General features: G+C 47.1%; 1 long non-coding RNA gene across 1 annotated transcript; it reads left to right on the forward strand.

The window, feature by feature from the left end:
- The first annotated feature begins 2,891 nt into the window (after positions 1 to 2,891).
- LOC146820885 (uncharacterized) lies at positions 2,892 to 4,773 on the forward strand. The gene is made up of 3 exons (XR_014963060.1): positions 2,892 to 2,933; positions 3,065 to 3,128; positions 4,262 to 4,773. It is a non-coding gene; the product is annotated as an uncharacterized LOC146820885 (long non-coding RNA).
- Positions 4,774 to 20,973: the final 16,200 nt, after the last annotated feature.

Genomic DNA, 20,973 nt, shown 5'->3' on the forward strand with positions numbered 1-20,973 from the left:
AGTCCCAATGGACGCCGATACTCCCAGGGAGCGACTCCATCGACACATTCTATAACCTAGTTTTGACAGACATGGATAGGCACGAACACAAAACATCAAATATGAAGAATAGGACTAGAGACAACCTACAAAGAGAAGAATGAGTAGCATTGAAAACTCTCACTATGAACACAGACATCATAATCAAAGAAGCTGACTAAGGCGGGAAAGTGGTGGCCATGAACCGAACAGATTATCCCAACGAAACCTTGTCTCAATTACATGACACATTGTGTTATGAACAGCTCACCTACAACCCCACAGCCACTTTAGTCACTAAAATCAACAAAAGCCTATCCGACTGGCGCTCGTTGGGTCTCATATACGAACATGAACATCTCTACCTTAAGGTTCATAAACCATCATTCCCTTGGCTGTATACCGTGCCCAAGATACACGAGTCAGAACCATTTCCACCAGGGAGACCAATGGCATCAGGCATTGGCAGCCCCACAGAGAGGCTCGCACAATATGTGGAACTTTTTCTTGGCGCCATGGTCAAAAACTTACCATCGCACATACAAGACACTAAACACATCTTGAATATCTTAGCTGATGTCCAATGGCAACAAGGTATGATCCTGGCCACCCTCGATGTGGTTTCCCTGTACACCACCATTGAACCAGATTTAGGGCTGGAAGCTATCACCAACTTACTTCACAACAGACCAGCCACCTTGTGGCAACACACAAACATGCAAGTGGAAATGATGGATATCATCTTGAACAATAACTTTTTCATGTACGACAACATCTAGTACAAACAGAACAAGGGAGTGGCCATGGGCTCAAAATTCTCACCCTGCTTTGCCAACCTATACATGGGTGTCTTGGAATCCAAATGGATCTGGAGCCCTAAAGGAGCACCATGGGTGGACTCTATAATCTGCTGGGGACGCTATATAGATGATTGTCTCTTACTCTGGTCAGGGTCACAGGACAGACTTGATGAATTCTGTACACATCTGAACTCCAACGACATGAACATGCGATTCACAAATAATTCAAGCACCTCTAGCATCACCTTTCTAGATGTTGAAATCTACATTAAGTCAGACACACTACACAGTAGACTATACAGGAAGGAAACAGCATGCTGAAAGCTCCCACCCGTCCCATCAAATCAATTCAATCCCCTACGGGGAATTCATCAGAGCCAGGAGAAATTGCAGCGAGGAACGTGAGTTTAAAAAATGCTTGGCCAACATGAAACACAGATTTAAGGCAAGAGGTTACAACGCTCGCATCATACACATAGCCGAAAAGAGAATCAACAACATCCAAAGGCAGGAGACACTACACAACCAACAAAGAATCAGTGAACATGACCAACCCGTCAGACTCATTACAGACTACAGTGACATGGGCATAGCGATGAGGAAAAGCCTCAACAAACACTGGGGAATTCTACTGGCAGACACTACAACCAGAGAAATCATCACCAACTGACCTCAAATCACCTACAGAAAAGGCAGAACACTCAAAACTAGACTCAGCCCGAGTGAGCCAGGCCCGCTCACCAACCACACATGGCTTACTAACCATTCCCTGGGGTTCTTCAAATGTGGCTGCTGCAGAGTATGCAGGCTAGCTCAGCACCGGGTCAAAACTGTCACAACCAAGAACAAACTACCTTACCATATCAAGTACAACATCAACTGTAATACCAAATTAGTGGTATACATTCTCTAGTGCGTCTGTAAACTCTGGTACATAGGTAGCATGATAGGATCATTAAAAGAGCACATTGGAGAACACATCAGAGCTCTGCACCACCAAGACACCAGATATCCCATGGCAGTACATGCAGCAACTTGCCATAACCAAGGTGCCAAAAAACGATTAACCTTTTTCAGATTTGATGTGGCACCAGTCAACACCAGGGGTGGTAACAGAGAACGAAGACTCAGACGCCTGGAAGCAACATGGATCATGCGCCTACAGACCGTGCAACACGGACTCAACACAGATCATGAACTACACTACTTCCTGGGCGAATGATTAACCAGCAATAAACTGCATGTTGGCTATTCTCAGTTCAGTTTTGTAAATGTATAAGTTGGTTACTGCAATATGGCCACTTATAGTCTGTATTATGGATGCACATACCACCCATATGTGTCCTCACAACACATGACACTAGTGCACTGCATGCTACTAACCACATGATCTACCTTGCCCCCTTACTGGTCACCCCTCACAACATGGACAATTATAGATCCAGTTAGACCATACACAGCACACTAATGTGAGTCCCTACTCACCGGTGCTTCTCTTATATCGATGTTTTTCCTCACCCACTCTCCCAGCCGTTACCTTCTTTTGTACTGTCCTTCCGCCCCTTACTCATGCCCCAGTTGCCCTCACGCCCATAGGTTGATTCAAAAGGTTGCTGATATCCTAGCAACTTCATTTCGCCCTTCCCTTTATTTCTTGTCCTCCCCACTTAGTTTCCTCTGATTCTACCCGAAGCACATTACCCCATTCTTTCAGAACATTCTCTCAGTCGGTCCTCATGTAATTTTATTGTATGCGTCAGCCACACGGCCGGTGACTCATATGCGTACTCATGGGATGCCACGCACTCATGGGATGCCTCGTCACTAGTCTAGCCCCACTAATGCTTCTCGCACTCATGTTCATTTTAATCCTCTTGCAGTCCACAAATGCGCACTGCTATTTCCTATCACACCATCAGAGACACGCATGGTGTGCATAGCTTCTCACAGTGAATACACAGGGCCACGCCTCCTGGCCTTTGTCATGCAACAGCGCGCGGTCTAGTCGTTACTAGCCGCGTTAGTACATTAGAGAGACGATCGGTTCGGACTACTTCCGCATCCGAATGCATCAGCAGAACCAGTGTCTCGCCACCGCTGCCACAGGAATAGCAGGTAAGCCATACTCCTCCATAGTGCCTGACGGCCGCTGTCAGAGTTCAATAGTTGTTTTCCATTGTCCTCATAGTACAGCAGCTCAGCCTCCAACGTTGGTTTCCTTTCTCTCGCTTCCCCTCTGTCATTAGATTGGTGCACCCGCCTTCCCATTGTCAGTATTGCCTGAAGCACCGTCGCCAAAGATTCTACAGGGTAAGATTCCCAACGTTATCACGCTCATGAGGCCCTCAACCGCTTTTCTCCCTCGACTTTAATTACACTCCTTCTTGCAGCAGCGGACCCATTTACACGCTGCACGAAGGATCACCTTTCCTGCACAGTTACCAGACTGTGGATGGTCTGATACCTTCTTCTCAGGGTAGGAATAAACCCCCCCCCTCCCATTCCCGGTCCCGTGACATCACTGGCACTATACCTGTTCCCTTTATTTGCAGAATCCAGGTTATCCCGATCGCGGCGCAACAGCCCGCAATACAGTTCTAGAGACATTGGAATTCCACGCTCCACCTTCCGTACTGAGCACCACAGTAGGCGCACTGCCCGACCAAGCTCCTCCACAACCCCAGGCCGGGTTGGAAATATCACCGGCACTGAGGTGAGCACCGTTTCTTTATCTGTAGACACTTCAGGTCTCTACCATTCGGCGCCCATCTGAGGGCACCAGCTTTCCACCTGGCCTGTTTACACCGCTCATCCTCGCCCTCTTCTTCCCATGTTGTTTTATGGACCCCACATACGGACCTTTCAAACATTACGCAGGTATTTACTCAATCGAGCTTGCCCTGGGATTACTTTTCCCTTAGGTCTACCCGCAACCTTGACCGCTCAGATACGCTTTCAGCGGATCTTACTCTACTATGTGTCTTATCGGTTACCCACCCCAGGCATCAACACCTGATATTTGGAATAGCACTTGACCGTTGTAACCAAGTTCGACTTTTTCCCATAATTTCCAGCACAGTCATCTGGCGAGCCTCAGTGTGCTTTGTCAGTTACCCACACATTTAGCCTTACCGTCATCAGCACAGGACGCCCACCTTGTCACACGGCATCACAGGCATCTACTTGTTGATGATTTTTAACAATGTCACACCACTTATGAACCTTGCTTTCCCGCGCTATCATCATGGTGACCACACTATGAAAGCGGCATGCGCACTATGAAGTCACTTGTTTCACTCATGCCTTTTCTTGAACCACATGCTCAGCTTACACTTATGGTGATCCCCTTTCCCACGTCCCATCGGGGTTTGTTGTTCCATTCAAATGTGTTTCTCCAATTGTTTTTCGAACTCTCCTTACCCCATATTTTGTATCCTCCTCAGCCCTGAAGAGTCACAGGCTTACTGCACTGTGACGAAACACTTTTCGGCTGATTGTTTGATTTCATTTTGATTTTCTTGATTAAATATCTCTAAAGATCACACCTCAGAAACTTTTGACCTTTAAAAAGATTGCTGCACCAACATTGTATCCCCATCACGTGTGCCCAGGACTGTGCTTACCTAGCAAGCATACTACAGAGTTGAAGCATGGACAAAAGGCATAGGGTGGGAAAGAGAAGGCCAACCCCTTAAACAGTCTTAATTCAAAGAGGTAGAGGATTCGGAAGATCAAAAAAGAAAGGAAGAAAACTCATGGAAGGAGAGACATTACTAGTGAAATAGAATTACACAGTGATCGCAAAATTGTGTTTACACGATAGCCGGATTGGTAAAATGGCCCAGCAAGTCTTGCACTTGCTGCTCTAAACATGTAGCCATGACTTGTAGTACCACAGGACCTCTGCTTGTGGGCACTAATACTACAGAGCAGTTCAGTGCTCTCAAGATGCTTTAGCAAATTCTCAATAACCTGCTCCCCCCAGATTCGCACCCTGCCACCTAGTCATCCACTCCTTCCTCACTATGCTCCACACCATTCTCATTCGCCCCAGATAGGACCAGAGCCCCATCTTCTTCAATTCTACAGAATCTGTCCTCCACCACAAGCACTTAACCAGGCCACCAGAAACCTCCCTTTCCTCCTTAGACATGCCTACCCTACTTGTTTGGGAGGTGGGTTACAGCCTTCATTGCAAAGAAACAGCATATAGATTTCTCAGAATCATCCTAGGCTTTTTTGGGAAGCTGTAGAATTAACTTGGTAGGAGGGGAAACCCACCTCTATGATTGGGAAGAGACATGTCAAATGGTCCCTGAAACAATAGGGAGAGAAATGCCTACATGGCTCAAAACCACTGGCATAAAAGCCATAACTTGCCGCAGCTGCAGGAGTTAGATATTTTTGTGCTACACAGAACATGATTTCTGATGGGATGTTATTGAGCTAATGCTGGTCGGTACACTGAAAGATCACATTGATGTCATGCAATTTATTTTTTTCAGAAGCCATATTCTTGTGTTCCTATGGTTTGAATCTCATGTCATCCAGAGCACAAATGTCCACCCTACTAAAACCATATACCTGGATTACAAAGAAAATGATTGATAAATCACCTTCATTCCTTTCACCCACTCAATAAAAATCACTGAAGAATTAGGAGCTCTGGTGTGTTGGCTCCCGAGCTGTAACCTCTCATCTTCTGAACGCACTCTCTCACTCCCTACAAATCTCATTCCGCCAATCTCACTCCTCTATAATCTCATTCATTCAAGAAGCAACCTGGTCTACTGCCCTCTTGTTCTCTCAGCATTGGGAGAGCATCAACCGGTAAGTCTGACATCCCTTTTTCCATCTGAACTTCCTTGTCATCAATATGCAGATATCCCAGTCCATATACAACCCATTGCTAACTGAAGCGTATCACTGGAAGTAGCTGTGCCTTGTTTTTATACTAAACCCATCACTCTGCTGGTCCTCACTCCTGTAAGCAAATCACCCAATGGGCCACATTACTCTTTCTGGTCCAAAGTGTCCTGCTGTCTCCAGAGCTTCCCAGAAGAAATTAGCACCTCACCCTTGACCGCCCATAAAACAAATGAATGGCCACTTGTCCTTCTAAAGGCCAAGCTATGCTCCATCCCACAATCAACTATAATATCCCTGACCGCAATGGCTCCCTCAGCTGGCCTCTGCTATCTTGGATGTGAAAGGGAACCATAACTCCCAATGACCACTTTTGGCCATTCAAGGCTGTGAGGAAAGTGATTTATTATATGTTACTGTTAATGGATTTATTAAGCGCACTGTTACCGTTAGTTGTCCTGGTGCTAGTTTACAAGAGTTAGCTCAATGGAAGTATGCCCTAACAAAGATCTGAATTGCTGAAGAGCCATGTTTTCAACATCTTTCTTAACATCTGCAAAGTGGTGGCAGAACACAGCCGAAAAAGGGAGTTCATTCCAGATTGCCACTGTTCCTGACAAAAAGCTTCTACCACCCCAGTTCATTTTCTTGAATCCTGGTACCACCAATGTTTTAGAGTTAGCTGATCTAAGTGATCTATTAGGAATATACCATCTGAATTTCTGGGCCAAATAAGATGGTCCCTGGTTCTCCAGCGCCTTAGAAGTGAAACACAGGGCCTTACATTTTATCCTGTCTTTAACTGGTAACCGGTGCAGCTTTTGAATAACTTTACTCCGAGACAGATTTAGGAGTACATGAAAGAACTCTAGCTGCGTTTTTTGTAATAGCTGCAATTGTTTTAGGTGTTGTTGCTGAAAATTCAAGTATAATCCATTACAATAGGATAGCCTGGCCATCACCAAGGCAGATTTAACCATTTTCTGTGAGTTTACGGGAATAAAAGCTAAGATTTTCTTGATTTTCCTGAGGATGAAAAACGTGGAGGAGGTCAATGCATTAATCTGACTAGCAAAGGAAAGCTTATTATCTATGACGGCACCCAGATTTTTGGCTTTGTCAACCGGCTTAGGTACACAGCCCAAATCTACTGCCCATCTCGGGGACCAGAAAGATGGGTCATTGGCAAAAGTACCACCTCTGCCATAAAATGGTGTGGTTGTGAGATCTCACAGTGTAATAAATTCATTACCTGTACAGGGTCCAATCAGATTAGTTTGAACAACATTAGCTTAACCCTGGATAGCTGTGGCTCTGAACAGACAGAATTGGTCAAAGGAACAAGTGTAAAGCATTAGAAAGTATGAAAAGAGTTGAGTAAGAAATGAAACAAGATCAATAAAAATCCGACACCAATTTATTGTACTTTTTATTTTTTAATTACCACCTCAACATCATAAATCCACAGGTGAGTTCTGGAGATGTAAACTGTTAAAGGAACAATAAATCACTTCTTTTTCATTCAACACAATAAATAATAGACCACACTTGCGGACAAACTTTGGAAACCTTTGATAAAGTTATAAACTACTACACTAGCTCACTTTGGGTGATCAACTCTAGCAGGGAGGAGTCACAGAGTCCAAAGAGGCTTGGCTGAACATTTACCTTGCAGGCAGAGCAGTCTCCATTCCAGTTCCAGGCTCTGTGGGCGAAATGCCATAGACTTCAATGGAGTGATCCAAATGCAAAGGATACAGAATACAGAGGATGCTGGTCCTGTGATAGGGGTCTTCCTGGGGCTACTCCTTGGTCCACAAACATTGTAGGGCCACTTTGGTGACAGGGGTGCAATGACCCTCAGCGTCCGGTTGAAGTCCATCCAAAAACCAGTTGCCACTGGTCTACTTGTCTACCGGTGTCCGGTTGCAGCAAAAGCAGTAAAAACAGCAGTTCCCATTAACTGGTGGTAACTTCTGTTAGGTTTCTAAACTGCACTATCCTGGGTCCAGCAGACTCAAGTGCAAATTTTGAGTGTAGGGGTTCAGTTTTCCAGGCTGCACATTGGCGGTCAGGCAATCTTGGCTACGAACTCGCCATGGCAGGCCTCTTCAGTTTTTGTGGCCCTGTAACTGTAAGAGGAAGAGGAAGTGAGCCAACTCTTGGAGCCATTTCTTCTGTGTGAGGCTTGGTGATAGCTTTTTTCCTGAGCAGCACACCATAGTCACAGTCCTCTCTTTGCTAGCCTAAGTCGCAGCAAGTGAAGTCCAGGCGTGGTTCAGCCTGTCTTTGCTGGGTCATGGGAACAGCAGGGCAGTCCTTATGTCCACTCTTTAGTACAGGCATGATCTGAAGTCTGGGTGTCAGGAGTGTCCTTGAATGCCCAATTAGTTGGGAATGTGGCTACTACTAGCCAATTGCTGCTTTGTGATGACTTCTTGTGAAGTGTGGCATCTTGCTAGCTAACCCAGAATGCACTATTGTGCCCACTCCCAACATGGCAGAACCCTTCTCTTGGGTGTATGGAGTTCCCTAGCCCAACCCAGAGGTGTGGCTACATAGGAGCTACATGCCCATGAAAAAACTGGTTTGACAATAGCTTCCCCTTCTCTGTGATTGACACCAACCTGTCTGCTAGAACAAAAGAGCAGGCCTTCTCTTGTGTCCACTATTTTCCCTTCAAAGTTGGCTTCCCCTTGAAGCCCTCTTTCTGGCTCACACCCACTTTTGCCTTCGTGCTAGGAAAAAATCATGCCTTGCCCAAAAGAAAGCCCTTTGTGGTCCCTTCTCAGAGTCATTCACACATCCTACCTGGAAGGCAGGAGCCTGTGTTGTGGCCACAACCGTAAACAATCACTGGAAAACTTTGGGCAACAAAGTGTCTACTTGCTAAAGTTGCCACTTGTGCAAAGGTTGTTTTTAAAATTTATTTTCTTAATTTTATTTCAAGTTTCATGAACAAAATACTATCTGCAAAGCCAAAACAAACTGCGCACATGGGATGGACACTAGTGCTCAAATAATCTTTGCCTTTATGAACACACCGTTTTAATGAACATCATATTGTACAATGGTGTTTTACTCCATCCCCCAATTTCAGGCAATGACACTGTTCCTACGCAATATCGACATTGCAGTTTCTCTTGGCTAAAGGGTTGAAGTCATTATAATTCCCCTTCATTAGGGACTTGTTTGGCCTCACCTTGCAGGTCCAGTCCATAGTGGTTTAGCCAACTACCCCATACCTTTCAGAATTTTGTTGGACAACCCCATCTCTTATATGTGACCCTTTCAGCCACCATGTATATGTCCATGACTCTTTTCCACTCGTGTAGTGTCGGTGAGTCCTGTACGACCGAAGCGTCTTGCTACATCCCGCTTTGCCGCCACCAGGCCTAAGGCACTGAACAGCAACTGAAGACTAGCAATATCTACCTTGCTTGGAACCCCCAGGAGGATGAACATCGGGTCCATAGGGAAAGATATCTGCAGCACAGTATTCAGTTCCCTGATGCTCAATTCCCAATAAGTCTGTATATTTGGGCAGTTCCATAGTGTGTGATAGAAATCTCGTACTTCTCGCCTACAGCGCTGACAGCTCGGATTTTCAGCACAACCTATTTTGTGTAGCCTGACCCCATCATAGTATAACCGAATAAGGGATCTTATACTGAATGAGGCGTAATCGTGCTTTGATCAACACCTCCCAGAGTTTGCCAATGTCATCTGGCATATTGTTGTTCAATATCTTGTATGTGAGCGACACTGCTTTAGTCGGGTGTAGTTCTTGCAATAGTCGCCCATCCAGTGGCGCATGGTAGAGTATCCCTTCCCTCCCAGTCTCTTCGCCAGCTACGTGTGGCGTAGCTGGGCGCATTTAATAAATTGGGATGTATGAAGTTTGAATTTGGCGCAGAAGGCAGAAATAGGTTTGAGTACACCCTTGTCATAGATGGCTCCCACATTAGTGATCCCCTGACCATCCCATGTTCCAAATCCCCACAACTTACCCAGATCTCTGAGCCAGTTCAGTTTCCACAGTGGCGTTGCCCTAGTGATCCTATGGGCCCCCCCCTCAGTATTCTAGACGCTCTCTCCCACACTTCTAGGGTAACTTGCTTTGCAGGGAGCAGTCCAAGTGTTTCCTTGCCCCCATATAAATAGTGAAGAATGTGCGGGGTATTCTTGTCTCCCACTCTAACCTATATGTGGGGTGATCTCCTGCCACGTGTATCCAGTCGTTGATCGGGGTCAGTTGCACTGCCCAATAGTAAGCCTCAATATACGGCGGAGCTAGCCCACCGTTGTATGGATATGTTGTAATGCTCATAGAGTAATACGTGGGTGCCTCCCTAACCATAGCACGGAGTGTAGTTCTGAGTCTATTTCTCTAATTATTGTTCAGGGAGAAGATGGTAAATCTGAAAGACGTACAGGAACTGTGGCAGGCTAATCATTTTGAAAAGGGGAGCTTGGCCCATTATTGTGAGTGGCAAGGCTTTCCACTGGTCTGTGTCACCTTTAAATTTAGTCAGCACTCTCTGGACATTGTGATTGCAGCATAACTCTATGGGGTGTGAGGTATATATCCAGGTATTTAAAACCCTCTGTGACCAGTTGCAATTCCCCTGGTAGAGGAGGCCCTTCCACTACCTGCCTGGGGCTGTACACTATAGATTTGTTTCAGTTCATTTAATAGCCTGAGTACCATCCATGCATGTCGATTGTTTGGAAAAGAGTGAAAATCGTGGTGGTGGGTTCCGTTACAAAGTGGAGAATATCGGCTGCGTAGAGGAATATCCTCTCCTCTGCAGTATTATTTGGAATGGTACTGAAGCCTCGCACCCCCTGGTGCTGTCTAACCCAGCATGCTAAGGATTCTACTATCAATGCAAACAGGAGTGGGGACAAAGGGCACCCCTGTCAAGTCCCACAATGGATAGGGAAGTCCAGAGTCTACCATTCACCCACACTGCCACCCTGGGGGAGTTGTACCACAGTGCCACCCATTACCGGAACTTTGGACCCATTCCAAACTTGGCCAAAGTAGAGTCCAGGAAGGACCAATGTACAGTGTCAAATGCTTTTTCAGACTCTAATGACAGTAAGACATGGGGAGCGTTGCGGACCTTGACTGCCATCAGCCAGTTATGCGTTCTGCGGAGATTCCATTGGGCCGTCTGTCCGGGCATGAATCCAGATTGGTCTCGGTGGACCAGCACAGTTATGACGCGCAGGAGCCCTGTGTCCAAAATGGTCGCAAGTACCTTCACCTCAGTGTTCAGTAAGGAAATAAGACAGTACGAGTCGCACCTATCCCTTGGTTTACCTTCCTTATATATTGTCACAATCGTATCAGTCCGGAGGTCCAGTGGGAGAATACCATCTTTAGTGGCATCCGTAAAGAGGCCTAGCAGGTGGGGACTCAGTAAATCTGACATTGTTTATATAGCTCGGCCTGTATGCCATTCAGGCCTGGTGTCCTACCCGTGCAAAAAAAACAATTGATGGACAGAATGCAGAACAATGTCATACATTCACCCCAGTACAGAGATCTGGCCTAAATCCATCGTTTTTGCTCACCATGCCATTCCAGAATTGGACCCAGCCACATGCAAATCAGTCTTGATCCTGCGCCCAATGGGAACAGTCCAGCCCGAACTGCCAGGCCAGGTCTTCCCTGGACTGGAAACAAGCATCCTAGGACCGGTTTTGGGCTTTCAGCACCCTTCATCACCCAGGATAGCTTGACTCCAGTGGCATGGAGAGCACGGGATCCACGTCTGGGCATACCAGTCCCACTGGGGGTGACAAATGCAAAAAGAACAATTAATGGACAGAATGCCGAACAATGTCATACATTAACCCCAGTATAGAGATCTGGGCCAAAATCCATCGTTTTTTTGCTCACCATGCCATTCCAGTTTGGACCCAGCCATATGCAAATCAGTCTTGACCCTGCGCCCAATGGGAACAGTCCAGCCCAAACTGTGTCCTACCTGGGCGCATCTTAGTCACTGCATTATTAACTTCCATATTTGTCAAGTCGCTGTCCAGGTCCTTCATCTCGTCCTCGTCTAGTGTGGGGCTCTGAATATCAGTCAGCTATTTATCTATTTCAGAAGAGCCACTATGAGGTCTTGTCTCATAGAATGTTCTGTAGTAAGAAGCAAACACTATTGCTATCTGTTCATCAGTGGAGTGAGTAACTCCCTAGTCTTCTACAATGGATCTTACCCACCTACTCTCCACTTTTTGTTCAGCCATGTCAGCAGTTTCCCTACTTTGTCGCTAATCTCGTAGTCAGTGGTGAGCGGCTTTGGTGGCTTCTGGAGCTAGGTCTTGATATTCCAGTCTAAGAGCATCCAGTTGCCAGGAGATTAGTGGGCCAGGCTAGACTATAGCTTGCTCTTCCAGGTCAATTATCTGACGTTCTAACTGCTCCAGATGATCCAAGCCTTTTTTCTTTTCCAATGTTTTTCGGTTTTGGGCCCCATCTCTCAGCACCATTTTGTATACCTTCCATAAGGTGACTCCAGAGGCAACATTTGCCTTATTTTCTTCAAAGACCACCTTAGGGTCCGCCCAGACACCGCGCACAGTGGCACCATTTTGCAGGTCCCAAGCATTAAGTCTCTATTGTGCATGTATGTCCTGGGTCTTAATTCCAATGCATACCCATATTGGTGAGTGGTCCTACAATCCTCTTGCGAGGTAGTCAGCCTGACTGATTTCTCCCAGCTCGTCTGTTGGCACAAACATATAATCTAGTCTGGAGTGGACTGTGTGCCCCTGTAAAGTATTAGTAGTGTCTGTCATGTGGGTGTTGGGATCTCCATACATCCGTCAGTCCAAGAGTGTAGGTGAAACATGCCAACGTGGTAGTGTTTGCCGGTGGACCAGGCCACTCGTCCACAGTCATGTGCATTATGTCATTGAAGTTGCTCTCTATCACATGAAGGGACGCCGAGGTCTCCAAAAGGATATCTGTCACTTTGGGCAACGTATGAGCTTGTAGTCTGGGTGGAGCACAGACACAAGTGTTCGCACACGTCGGCCCCATCTGCCCATCACGCCTACGTAGCTACCATATCGATCAATCCATGTACGTGTAACTTCAAAGGGGGGGGGGGGTGACTTCTTAATTAGAATCGCGACATTCCAGACCCAGAGGTGTATCCCGCTTGTGCCAACACCACCTCCCTCCCAAGAAATCCAGTATCTGGTCTAATTCAGGTGAGTCTCCTGGAGCATCACCCCATCTGGTTGCAGACATTTGATGTATTGTATAACCAGTCCACGTTTGATGCGGTCTCCAAGCCATTCATCGTTCTACGGCAGGATTGAGAAGGCCCAGTTCTCTACGGGGGTTGACATGAGAATAGTGTAATCTGAGAAGATGTCACTGCTATCACTTTGCATATGGCTGGGTCTGAACTGGGGAGGCGAAGTGAGCTAAAGAAAGACGATGGATTCAACCAAGATCTGTGACTGGGGGTGAGTGTTTGAAAAGTTTCAGTGCTCCGTCCGTCATCTCTTTGTGTTTGCTTTGTTTGCCCTAAATTTACAGGGTATGCACAGATGTGGTTCCCTTGCTCATTTTGCCACTGGATTCTAGCTAGCCTGGCTGATGAGGGGTGTGACCCTGAAACCGGTCCCAGGGTGCTTGTTTCCGGTCCAGGGAAGACCTGGCTTGACAATTCGGCTGGTATTTCCATAAGGAACAGGATCAAAACGGATTTGCAAATGGCTGGGTCTGAACTGTGGTGGCGAAGTGAGCTAAAGAACGATGATGGATTCAACCCAGATCTGTGACTGGCAATGAGTGTCTGAAAAGTTTCAGTGCTCCGTACATCATCTCTTTGTGACTGCTGTATCGAGCTCATGAGACCCTCTTTCAGTCTCCGTTGTCTAACAATACTAGTGCAACCAACTATAACGTGTAGAACAAAGGTCCCTTCCCCCAACCAAGCCCCCATGACCTCCTCACTGCACATAACCTTATGTTTGTAAAACAATTGTGCATAAGAGGACAGCTCAGTCGCCCCCCCCCCCCCAGTTAACGTAACATTATGTACGTAATCACTCACTACATGAAAACAAACTGAATGAACAGTCAGATTCTCAAGGGACCTAGCACATGTGTAGCCCCTCTGGATCCGAGTCCCAAGTAGCAGACAGCAAGTGTCGGGGGCATTGGGTATATGGCCGCAGCTCCTTCGGCCAGAGCAAAAATGTCAGTTCATACATTTGTGTGTTCTTGATCCGTTGGTTTATCCTGTAGCTGTGGTTGATCAGTGTCTGCATCACGTTCTAATGCTAGGATTTCAGCAGCCAATGGGTGCTGACTTTCGTTTCCAGAAGACAAATTCCGGCCCTATGAGTCTGTATGGGAATCTCGATGGCTGATTCTTCTGTTGCCCTGGACCTACCTGTGTCAGGGTTCCTTTATAGGTCCATGGTGCGCCCTTTTCCTTGACAGCGCATACGGAGTTCCTCCTCCGAAGCGCCTCAGACAACATTCCACCTTCCTTTTCCTCTGTCATATGTCTCTGGGCCTGGTCTCTACTCGCTGTGACAATTGTCTTTCTAAACTCACAACCCTAGGGAGCGCAAGACAGGCCTCTCCTCTATCCAGGTCCACACCTTTTCTGGCACCTGAAAGAAGTTTGTTTATCCTAGGTATAGGACTTTCAACTTTGCAGGGAACAGGAGCATGTACTGTATTTGGTGTGCTCTGAGTTTTGCTTTGACTGAGTCTAAGGTTTTTCTCTGTCATTTTACCTCACAACTATAGTTTGGGAAGATCATGATTTTAGAATCATCGGGTCTGGTTTCTCCCAAGCGTTTTGCTCTGTCGAGAAAGTTGAGGAACCTCACAATGATTGGTCTGGGCGATGCTCCAGGTGGTGGTTTTGAGCTTAGCGCCAGGTGTGCCCTTTCAATTATGAAGCAAGTGGAGAATCTTTTGGGTGGGATAATATGTTTCAGCCATGTGGCGAGGAACACGGTCACGCTTAGTCCCTTCAATTCCCTCCAGAAACCCCACAAAGCGTAGGTTGTTCTTGCACGCTCTGTTTTTGGCATCTTTAATGCGCCATAGTACATCACTGTTGGTACTGCACAGCTCTGCCACCCCCTCTGGAGATCCTTAACTGCTTCCTACTCAACCCGGTTCTCCGTCTTGATCACTCTTTCAGAGATATTCCGTAGGTCTTGACAGAGCAATGTTACTTTGGAGCGTACCTCTCCAATTCTGGCTTCCAGTGCCGCTCCGGAGGACTGTAGCCCCTGTAGCCATGTACACAGTGACTGCGCGGCTTCTTGATGGGCGACCACTTTGGTACACCATTTTTTCTTGTCTGGGGGTTTAGGCTTTGTCTTTTGCCATCATGTTAGGTGGGTAAGGACTGAAGCGTGGGCAGATCCCACACACTACTGGGCCCCTAGGTTCTCACCAGATGTTGGGGTTGGGCTACTCCAACTGGGCACTCACCAGAGTCTCCTGGGTGGAGGGGGGGGGGGGGATGACGCACTGCACTCCTGGATTGGGACCACGGGAAAAGCCCAGTCTTCCAGTTTGTGGCACCAGATGATCAGCCACATGGGTTCTTGATGCTCTTCTCATGCTGCACCCCTGGTCTTGACCTCTACTTGACTCATACAACAAAACCGCAGGATGGTGCACTGTCTGTGGTGTTCGAGGCAGTGGGGCCCCAGGAGGCCCTGTGTCTTCACTCTGTTCCAGGACATGATGGAGGGAGTGGGGTGGAGGGGGTCAGGTCAGCTCTCCAGTCGCTGGCCCCCGGTTCCTGCTCTTTCCTCCAAGCCCCTCCACGAAGGGCCCTCTATTGTCCTAATCTGTGGCTTCTCTACTTTTGCCAGCCAGCCAGCCTTCAGTAGTCCCAGGAAGGTACTTTGAAACTCTAGTGTGCCACCCCCCCCCTGAAGTGGTGCTGCGTTGGTTTTGAATTGCTGCTGGTGTGGAGCTGTGCAGGTGCTGAGCTGGGGCTGCACTGGTGTCGATGTGGTGCTGTGTTAATGCTGAAAAGGTGCTGCATTGGGGATTATTTGCTGCTGAGGTGGTGCTGCGCTGGTTCCGAGTTGATGTCCTGGACTTGGCTTTTCATCCTTCTGAGTTGGGTGGTGTACAGTAGTTCTTTTATTTGTACCTTTTTGGTGTGCTGCGCAGCCTCAAGGTGCTACGTGTACCAAACTTTGCAAAACAGTAATCATTTTGAAGGGAGGATGACTTTCCGATTGTGTGACCCCAATGCCTTTGCCATTTTCAGGGTTCTGGAAGATGGGTGGCAACTTGTCTGTTTTTCAGTCGGTGCTCCTTTTTCTAAGACTGAAGCCTCTAACATTAACAAAAGGAAAACTCCAAGGTCGTTAAATATAAAACTCAGTTATTCCGCATGCGCATCTTCGGAAAAGAGGGATTTAGGGCATAGTGTATGCCCTGCCAGTTGTGTAGCGCTCAAACTCTGGCGAAACAAGGCGCTAGGAGAAAGTGACAACAAGCATTTACAATGCAACGGTCTCGGCATTGTTAAAGTTAGAGCTATTGGCATTGCTCATGACATTATTTTTGTTTATGTTTTTAAAACATTTAAAGAAACGTCATTGTTATTTACAATGTCAATAGCTTAATCACTCTCAAAAGCGAGATTTATTATGCGAGCATTATTTGGGAAGTTTGGCAAATCCATAATTATGAGGAAAACGCTGCAGCATCGCAAAATGCCAGTGGCCCAGACTAATATGCATGATTAGTATTTGGATCCCATGCCCATTCCTTCTTTGTCCTCTCTGCTGAAACTGCTGTCTGAAGTGTCAAATTTTATTAATACTAAACAAAAATCGCACTACCGTGCCAGGGCCAGACTTGGCGTTGATAATGATTGTTTGAAAAGGGAACTTTGAAAGGATACGAACTTGACCAATTCTGGTTTCAAAATATAAGAGAACACTGTAGAGGCATGCGTCTACCGACTGTTATATATAATTTGGGATATATTTCTTAATCTGTCGAGTTCAGCCACTGCATGATTATATTGTTGTCTCTTTTTGAAACTCAGGAGCAGTAACATTGTCGTGGTGTCACTAGGGCTTCAAGTGGATGCTTTTTCGATATTATATACAAGCCACAGTTACTGCTAATTTATCTTATGCAACTAACAACGATTGACAAAGCCAATAGTCCTAACTTGTTGTAGGTATCATGTTACTTGTTGTATCATTATGCCTGGATGCAATGACAAAAGAGACAGCAAAATACAAGTCGTATAGACCCCGCACAACACCGCCCCCCACCCCCACCCATTTTTTTTTATCCCACTTAAAGCCCTGGGTAGGATACTCAACAACAGGGCCGAACTGGAACCCCAAAGTAGGCCTGGCAATTATGTCGGACCAGCTGGTGGGTCATGGGGGAGGTTAACTGTGAAGCACTTTTGCTACAGGAAACGCCCGATGCCGGGGCAAGCCAGCCCGGCCCTGCTCAACAACCCCGTTCTCTCCCGCATTTACCTGTGATCAGGCGCGCATCACCCATTGAACTCAAAGGGCTTCAGCCCCGTCGTGTGTGGCAGCCCGGGATGAGACCACTTACCCGGGCTGACACAAAGCCGCGCCTGAGCACTTCACAGGTCTTTAAAAAGACCATTTGCATGTTAATGAGGCCTCGCTGGTGGTTCACCCCTTGTAAGAACCCCCGCAGCTCCACTCTGCCTAGATTCAGCCCCCCCCACCCCCCAAATCAGCACCACTCTGCCTACTGTTTAAAGATTCAGCCCCCCCCGAAATTTTTGCTTAGCCCCCCCCCCCCGAACATTAACTAGCAAGTGATTTCGCTGGTCGCTTTTTCACAAGCTCTGAACTTTGGCAGTGATGTTTCCCCTTGATAGAGAAGTTTCAGTTTCTGTATTTGGATTCCATGCCCATTCCTTCTTTGTCCTCTCTGCTGAAACTGCTGTCTGAAGTGTCACATTTTATTAATACTAAACAAAAATCGCACTACCGTGCCAGGGCCAGACTTGGCATTGATAATGATTGTTTGAAAAGGGAACTTTGAAAGGATACGAACTTGACCAATTCTGGTTTCAAAATATAAGAGAACACTGTAGAGGCATGCGTCTACCGACTGTTATATATAATTTGGGATATATTTCTTAATCTGTCGAGTTCAGCCACTGCATGATTATATTGTTGTCTCTTTTTGAAACTCAGGAGCAGTAACATTGTGGTGTCACTAGGGCTTCAAGTGGATGCTTTTTCAATATTATATACAAGCCACAGTTACTGCTAATTTATCTTATGCAACTAACAACGATTGACAAAGCCAATAGTCCTAACTTGTTGTAGGTATCATGTTACTTGTTGTATCATTATGCCTGGATGCAATGACAAAAGAGACAGCAAAATACAAGTCGTATAGACCCCGCGCAACACTGCCCTCCACCCCCACCCATTTTTTTTATCCCACTTAAAGCCCTGGGTAGGATACTCAACAACAGGGCCGAACTGGAACCCCAAAGTAGGCCTGGCAATTATGTCGGACCAGCTGGAGGGTCATGGGGGAGGTTAGCTGTGAAGCACTTTTGCTTCAGGAAACGCCCGATGCCCGGGCAAGCCAGCCCGGCCCTGCTCAACAACCCCGTTCTCTCCGGCATTTACCTGTGATCAGGCGCGCATCACCCATTGAACTCAAAGGGCTTCAGCCCCCCCCCGTCGTGTGTGGCAGCCCGGGATGAGACCACTTCCCGGGCAGACACAAAGCCGCGCCTGACCATTTGCATGTTAATGAGGCCTCGCTGTTGGTTCACCCCTTGTAAGAACCCCCGCAGCTCCACTCTGCCTAGATTCAGCCCCCCCCACCCCCGAAATCAGCGCCACTCTGCCTACTGTTTAAAGATTCAGCCCCCCCCCTCGAAATGTTTGCTTAGCCCCCCCCCCGAACAGTCGGCAAATAGCAAAGGAAGCCAGCGCCGGGCATTTTAACACTTTGTATTATCTTACCAGCTAGGAGGTGACTCGCTGGTCTCAGGCCCCCTCAATACATCGTGCCACATCTGTTACAAAAGCAAAGAGTTACGATAATGTGAGGATATCACTGCCGCTGTCCCACCAGATCTGCAGAAAATCGGCCTCTTCTAGGCTCCTCCCTGCATTGTTTACAAGATGCGACGGGTGCAAGCGGCAGCCCCCTTTCGAAAGAAGCGGAGGTCAGTAAACAAGAGCTCTGCAGTGAACACTGAGAAGCAGGTGGAAGGTAGAGGCAGCGTGGCAAAGGGGGGGGTCAATGGCATGTTTCTGTGCGCTACACAGTCTTACACCGAGCTGGACAAATGTCGACTGTCGCCCCGTCATATTTTGCTGCTTATGTTTTTGCCTACATGACTGACATTGGTGCTTGGCACGGAGTTAGACATAAACAAGATCTACAATCCCATAGCTGCGCCCTCCACCCCCCCCCCGCACGCATACCAACCCCTGGAGTTTGAAAGTAAGTTTAGCCAGTTTGAAAGTAAGGTTAGCCGAGGGTACCGGAAGACACCACCGCCTTTCTCCGAGGCAGAGCAGAAATGCCTCGGAGAAACGCAGCGTCGTTTTTGGATTCGGGGGCGTGTTTTGCTGTTATCTCCTCCAGCCATTGACTGGAGGAGATAATTAGACTTTCTGCAAAAAACACGCCCCCGATCCGAAAAGGACGGGGCCTGATCGGAGTGACGGGACCTCTTCGCCAATGGCTGGCCAGCATTGAAGAGGCCAGCCAATGGAGAACAGGGGAGAAGAGGGGCGGGTTCAAGCCCCTCTTCTCCAAAACATTAAATCTCTCGACTTCCGGTTCTGCCTTCGGCAGACCGGATGGTCCCGAGACCTAAAAATAGAATAGGTGCTGATTGGCATAAGCATCGATAAGTCTACAGCGAAGTGTTCTGGTGCACACGTGACACCTGCATCATCCAGTAAAGGCCAATGGAAATAAGCAAGCAGGTGTGTATACTGCACGTTGAGGACCGACCTGCTTCGAAGTGCTTGTACGTTTTCCTGTAAAAACTGGGCTCCTGAAATAAGATAAAAGCAGAATTCCCAACATGGAAATTGGGATGGTTTCCTGGCAGGCCTTTAATTGTAAAAATGCAATAGGGCTGAGGAGAACAGCGACAACAGCACAGTACATCTTAGGGCAGGATATAAACCCCAAACTCTGGCTTGCTCTGCCTCAGCCCCGTCAGACTTTCAGAAGCAATGTCCTCTTACTGATTTGCCTAGACCCCCTGAATGCACCGACAACTTTCACTTGTGAAACAAAATGTGTTTTGTACAGCAGCAACACGCTAGTGGTCTGATACTGGTGTTCACGCCTTTCCTCATTTTAAAACTCAGGATAAAAGTGTAAGCGAGCCTGTGGTGAAAGAGAGCTATATTTGGCCTCAGAGGCCCCCAACCTGAGGTATGGGAGCACAGATCTAGAAAATATGAGAAGACAAGCGAGAACAATACCTGGTATCAACAGAACTAAATCTGAGGTCATAAGATCCTGGTTCGATAATAGGCGCAATGCTCTTTCATTCATGGAAATCGAGCTACAATGTAGGCACATGCATTTTCTCTGAAAAGATGTTGCTCGCTAGGGACAATGCCCTAGACTTATTTGCATATTATAGGCTGCGGCACGCTTCCTCTACACAGTGGCCGAACTTCCTATGTGAGTCTAAGGATTACCCACATTTGATACTAGGGCATCTAACCACTAACACGAGGAGAATGGTGGCTCGATTATATTATTTGACAGACAAGGCAATACCACCAATTGATATGGGGCTCAGGGACAGTGGGAGGGGGTGGTATTTGTGCCAGCCGATTGATACCTACCAAAACTGGTGATATTGCTGCAAGCTTATCTGCTTAGTTTCAATTAACCACGGGCACAGACATATTTATTATAAGTCTCTCATCCGGGCCTTCAACTGATATATGACCAATCCTCAGGATTCCTTGCTGCTCCATGGACCCTGCAGACTTTATGAACCAGGCCTGCCACTTCCCACCTATACAGACCGTTTGGTCAGACCTGGTCCCTCTGATTAACAAGATGGCCGATACTTTCTTAACATGTATAAAGAGTACAAGTAGGAGGCAGAAGCTGGTCGCCCTGCTGCTTGTCTTGGCAATGTGTAGCCAGTGCAAGAAGGAGGGATAGCAGTTTAGAAATTAGGGGAGAAAAAGAAGGGTTAGGCGGTCCACCTGGGGAGTGGAACCAGACAAGACAGGAGAAGGCCAT

Source organism: Triturus cristatus, chromosome 6 (genome assembly GCF_964204655.1).
Source record: "Triturus cristatus chromosome 6, aTriCri1.1, whole genome shotgun sequence".
In the NCBI taxonomy this organism is placed as follows: Eukaryota; Metazoa; Chordata; class Amphibia; order Caudata; family Salamandridae; genus Triturus; species Triturus cristatus.